The sequence below is a fragment of the Rhinopithecus bieti genome, unplaced genomic scaffold (assembly GCF_001698545.2).
Source record: "Rhinopithecus bieti isolate Rb0 unplaced genomic scaffold, ASM169854v2 scaffold_32008, whole genome shotgun sequence".
NCBI classification, from domain to species: domain Eukaryota; kingdom Metazoa; phylum Chordata; class Mammalia; order Primates; family Cercopithecidae; genus Rhinopithecus; species Rhinopithecus bieti.
The window spans coordinates 3,681,742-3,688,102 of record NW_016814433.1 but is presented as its reverse complement, the minus strand read 5'-3'; positions in this window follow the sequence as shown (position 1 = coordinate 3,688,102).

Below are 6,361 nucleotides of genomic sequence, written 5' to 3'. Positions count from 1 at the left end.
GAACTTTTGATATTTTGAACATAAATTTTTTTTGTGTGTGTATGTGTGTGCGTGCGCGCACATGTGTGTGTTTAATATACAAGGTTGGGTGCAGTGGCTCACACTTGTAATCCCAGAACTTTGGGAGCCCAGGAGTGTGAGACCAGCCAAGGCAACATTATGAGACAAACATAATCTCTACAAAAAATTTTAAAAATTAGCTGGGGGAGGGGGGAGGGATTGCATTGGGAGTTATACCTGATATAAATGATGAATTGATGGGTGCTGATGAGTTGATGGGTGCAGCACACCAACATGGCACAAGTATACGTATGTAACAAACCTGCACGTTATGCACATGTACCCTAGAACTTAAAGTATAATAAAATAAAAAAATAAAATAAAATAAAAAAATAAAATAAAATTAGCTGGATGTGGATGTGGGGGTCTTTGCCTGTGGTCCCAGCTACTTGGGAGGCTAAGGTGGGAAGATCACTTGAGCCCAGGAGTTCGAGGCTGCAGTGAGCTTTGATTGTGCCACTCCACTCCCTCTTAGGTGACAGAGTGAGACCATGTCTCTGAAAAAACAAATAAAAATTTAAAAACTATAACATTTTTGGGGCAGGGCATGGTAGCTCACACCTGTAATCCCAGCACTTTGGGAGGCCAAGGCTGGAAGATTACTTGAGGCCAGGAGTTTGAGACCAGCCCGGAAAACACGGTGAGACCCCCATCTCTATAAAATAGATATAAATATATATATAACTGTAACATTTTAAACAAATGTGAGCCTGCAGCTGCTTATGTTGCCTGTGTGGAAATGAAGCTATGCCAGAGGCAAGCATAGCTGAAGAACAGAGAAGCAGATTCCTGATGGCATCTTTTGAGGACCTGGATCCTGCTGTTTCTAGCTGTATTATAGTTACAAGATTCTTCTTTTTGGTTTAATCTGTTTGAGGAGGGTTGGCAAGTGTCTTGGTCATTAAGTTCATCACAGCAAAGATCATGCTGTTTTAACAGTCTCTTTTTGTGTTTATTATTGTAACTTCTGATACCAGCACAATGCCTGCCATTGTAGAATGAAAGAGCCCTCACTTAACAAATGAGAAAAATGAGGCCCCAGGAGAAAGGCATTTGCTCCAGGACACCATGCAGAGTGGGAGAGCTGGGAGTAGAACCCAAGTCTCCTGTCTGTTAGGCCAAATCAGTTGACTCGATTCAACAAATGTTTATTGAACACCGCTACCTGCCAGACTCTAGGCTTGGCATATAATATGGAAGGTAATAAAATGTCAGCCAGGAGCAGCGGCTCATGCCTGTAATCCCAGCACTTTGGGAGTCTGAGGCAGGCGGATCACCTGAGGTCAGGAGTTCAAGACCAGCCTGCCCAACATGGTGAAACCCCATCTCCACTAAAAATACAAAAATCAGCCAGGCTTAATGGCAGGCGCCTGTAATCCCAGCTACTCAGGAGGTTGAGGCAGGAGAGTTGTTTGAACCCAGGAGGCGGAAGATGGCACCACAGCACTCTGGCCTGGGGGACAGAATAAGACTCTGTCTCAAAATAAATAAATAAATAAATAAAAAGGAAGATGTGGGTTCTTGACAACCTCTTTATCTGGAGGGGAATTCCTCCCCCTTTCAGAACAAGAGGGGCTTGTTAAACCCGGTGAATCTCTAATGAATGGAGGGTTGGAGAGTGAGGGACTGGAACCAGGAGTCCTTTCAGGCATCCAATCCAGGAGACTCTGATCTGCCTATGTCTTCTCCCACCCATATAGGGCTCTGGCATATGGCACCCCCACCACCCACACTGCCCTACTTCCCAGTGGCCAGGGGCCTGGGCCTGCTCTGCTGCAATGACAGGAGCTGGTTCCCTGGTCAAACCAGTAACAAGTGATCAGTGCTTCGCCAGCCCAACTAGGACCGTCCTTACAGGATACTGGGCACGTAGGTCCCGCCCAAACCCAGCCTTCCCATTAGCGGTCTATCTGCCTGCTATGCGCTCACCATCGTTTATTATTCATTTGCCTGCCTCGTTCCTGGCACTGCTTCATACTTGTTCAGAGAGAACTTTGCATATTAAAAAGATACCAATTTATGTGTTTACATTATCCTTTAATACAAAAGAGACACATTCTTTTTTTTTTTTTTTTTGCAGAAGGAGTCTCGCCTCTGTCCCCAGGCCCTGGAGTGCAGGTGGCCAGATCCAGCTTCACTGGGCAGCGTCCGCTCCCCGGGCTTACGCCCTTCTCCTGCTCCAGCGCCTCCCGTAGTAGCTGGGACTACAGGCGCCGACTCAGCCAGGCCAGTTTTTTGTATTTTTTCAGTAGAGAACCGGGGTTTCACCAGATGTTAGGCCAGGATGTGCTCGATCTTCTGACCTCGGTGGAATCTGCCCGTCTTAGGGCTCCCAAAGTGCTGGGATTACAGGGCGTGAGCCACCGCGCCCGGCCAAGACACATTCTTGACCAGGTGCATTGGCTCACGCCTGTAATCCCAGCACTTCGGGAGGCCAAGGTGGGCAGATCACCTGAAGTCAGGAGTTTGAGACCAGCCTGGCCAACATGGTGCAACCCTGTCTCTACTAAAAATAGAAAAATCAGCAGAGATTGCAGTGAGCCAAGCTTGTGCCACTGCACTCCAACTTGGGTGACAGAGGGAGACTGTCTCAAAAAAAGTAATTTAAAAGACTGGGCGTGGTGGCTCACACCTGTAATCCCAGCACTTTGGGAGGCCAAGGTGGGTGGATCACCTGAAGTCAGGAGTTTGAGACCATCCTGGCCAACATGGCACAATCCTGTCTCTACTAAAAATAGAAAAATTAGCCAGGCATGGTGGTGGACGCCTGTAATCCCAGGGACTCAGGAGACTGAAGCAGGAGAATCTCTCGAACCCAGGAGGCAGAGGTTGCAGTGAGCCGAGATTGCACCACTGCACTCCAGTCTGGTAAAAGAGTGAGACTTTGTCTCAAAAATAAATAAAAATAAAAAATTGAGCACACATGGCAATCCATGCCAACTGTCTGGTACACAGTGGGTCCCTGGAGTGTCCCCTCCTTCCAGGAGCCCAGAGCTGGACACGCAGCTCTGAGAACCTTCTGGCTTGGAGGGTTCACCAGATGTCACAGCTGATTGCAATGGTGGGGTCTGGCCTTTCCATTACTCATTAGAAAGCCTTTACTTTACAAGCTGCTTTGAGGGACACACAGGCCTCTGAAATTAATTATAAGTTCAGTCAGGTTTGACTCATGTGGATGGAGCAAGTTCATGAGTCAGTGTGGGAATGACCCAGCCTCCTTTCATCCCAACTTCTAAACCAGTAATTGTCTGAAGATAAAAAAAATTACAAAATAAGGCCGGGCGTGGTGGCTCATGCCTATAATCCCAACATTTTGGGAGGCCAAGGTGGGTGGATCACCTGAGGTCAGGAGTTCGAGACCAGCCTGGCCAACATGGTGAAATCCCATCTCTACTAAAAGTACAAAACAATTAGAAAGGCGTGGTGGTGCACTCCTGTAATCCCAGCTACTTGGGAGTCTGAGGCAGGAGAATCACTTGAACCCAGGAGGTGGAGGTTGCAGTGAGCCAAGATCACGCCATTGCACTCCAGCCTGGGCAGCAAGGGCGAAACTTTGTCTCAAATATAAATAAATAAATAATAATAAATAAAAATTAAAACTAAAAGAAAACCTTTATGAAAGTGTGGTCTCTGTTGCCTACATCACAATCACCTTGAGCCCCTACATCCTTTGAATGAGTCTTGGGGGTGTGCCCTAGAAATTCATTGGTCAGTTACCGCAGCAATTGAAGCCAATGAAGAAGCCAAATCTGGCTGGGCGCGGTGGCTCAAGCCTGTAATCCCAGCACTTTGGGAGGCTGAGGCGGGCGGATCACGAGGTTAGGAGATCGAGACCATCCTGGCTAACACGGTGAAACCCCGTCTCTACTAAAAAAATACAAAAAACTAGCCGGGCGAGGTGGCGGGTGCCTGTAGTCCCAGCTACTCGGGAGGCTGAGGCAGGAGAATGGCGTAAACCCGGGAGGCGGAGTTTGCAGTGAGCTGAGATCTGGCCACTGCACTCCAGCCTGGGTGACAGAGCGAGACTCCTTCTCAAAAAAAAAAAAAAAAGCCAAATCTGAGTTACGCAAATACATTATTTTTCTATTGTTTGACTTCCCTCTATTTGGGTCTCCATTCTACCTGCCTGCAGAAAACATTCTCTCAGTCACTTCCAGGTGAACACTGTCATCCCACTCCTTCCCCCACCTCCACCATTGATCTAAATTTGGGGAGTTCCTCTGAGCCACAGCCCAGGTAGGGTGGGGTGAGAAGGGGCTGCTGGGTGAGAGTTCCCTCTCTGAGATGAATCCTCCTGGGCCCCTCATCTCCGTGGGTCACACATGCCCTCATTTCTACTCTGCTGCTGCCGCCCCCACAATCCAATAGCAATAGCAGGACCCCCGGTCTTGACAGTGTATCTGGGGCTCTGTCCCTTCCACATCACCCCCAAACCAGCATCAAAATGTCTTGCCTGGCCCTGCACCAGGCTCCCCCCAGTTAGTGCAGGGTGTCCAACTGGGGGCGGAAGGGCTTCCTGTGCCTGCCTCTTCCAATCCTCCCTGTCTTATTTATACCCAGACAGACACTGAAGCTTTTGAACTTAAAAGGCTGGAATTTAGCATCTTTGTTCTCTGACTAGAAAGCAGAATCATCTCAAGACCAAAAAGCAGGAGCCAGCATCCCACAGCATGATCTGAGACCCCCATGGAAGCTGCTCTTTTCTTTCTCATCACATAGGCTGAGCCACCCGGGACTGTCAGTGCACAAGGATCAGGGACGCGGCTGCTCCTCTGAGTGGGAGGAAGCCAAGAGTATCTTCTCTTAGATTGGGCTGAGTTCCCACACCCAGCACACACATTCCCTGCTCACTCACCTCCCCCAGACAGCTGGGAAATGACACCTCTGGTGACAGAGCCAGTCCCCGGGCTTCTGTGGGGAGGGAGTGGGGCACTGCAGTGGGGGTGGATCTCACACCCGGAGGCCCTGGGAAGCCAGGGTGGGGGAGGGACGAAGCTGGTTCCTGTTTGTCTCAGAGATCAAGGCCATCAGCCTCCCTGCACCTTCCAGGGATGTAGTAAGCAACCCTACCCCAGGTTCAAAGGGCCTCGCCTAAAATGCCTCCTGTACCCTTGAGGCTTGCTTTGACCCCCTGCACTCCACCAGAGCGACAGCTCCCCTGGTCCCATCTTCTCTGACAAGCTGGGTGGGAGTGTACACAGCCTCTGAGTGTGCTTAGAGGGCCTAATGGAGACCAGCCGGGGACAATATTCCATGTTATCCACATCAAGCCATTTAACGAATATGGATTTAGTATCTACATATGCAATGTATTTGGGGTCCAGAGAGAGGAGGGCAACTGTCCAAGGTCACAACTGCGAGGCGAATACGCATGTAAAGCAGCACCTTGTAAACTGTACCCACTGTGCCTACTACTAAAGAAAAAAAAAAATGAGAGGAAAAAAAAGCCTTTTGGTCCCTGTGCCTGGGACCAAAGCCTGAGCCCTCTCCTGCAGTCGGGGTCGCTGACCCAAGCCTGGGGCAAAGCTAGGTCTTGGCCAGTCAGCAGCCACCACGTGAAGCAGCCCTGCCCCCATCACCGCCGGCTGCCTTGTGCCCTCCTCCTCGGGGTCTTCAGCTCACCTCACCTCAGTCGAGCCTGCTCCAGCTGTTAAGTACCCCTAGTCTGAACCTCAATCGTGAGGCGGGGCACACCCTCCTCACACCCTGTAGACACTCCCCCGTCCTCCACCCCCTGGACTTGTTTCGGCGGGAAGAGCCTGCCTCATCTTTTCTTCCTACCCTCCTACCCAGTGGCCAGGGATCGCAGGCTTCCTCTGAGACATCCACCAGCGGGGTGATGGGTTGGGACCAACCTCCTCCACTCCCCTCCACCCTAGCAGCAGGGTCCCCGCTGTCGATATTGCCCCAGCGCCTGTACTGGCCCTCTCTGATTTCCCAACCCCAGCCCATTCCAAGTGCTGAAGGCGGGTCGCTAGGTGCTGGGACCTGGGCGCGGGGCGAGACCTTGGGCTGTGTGGGGTGCAGGCTGGCTTACTGGGTTCACGATTCAGGGAGTGGTCTGGGGGTTAGGTGTGGGGCCAGGCTGCTGTGTGCCCTAAGGGGCAGGTGGCAAGAGGTTTGGGGGCGGCTGTGGAAGGCTGTGCTCAGACAGGGCGGGATGACGGTGGGTTTAGGGAAGCCGCAGCAACCCGCCTGGGGGTCCCGCGAGTGCCCAGAGAGCTGCCAGGGCACGGTGGCGCCAAACCCGCAGTCCCTCCCGGCACGACCCCAGTCCCGCAGCGCCCCGCCCCGCGGCCCA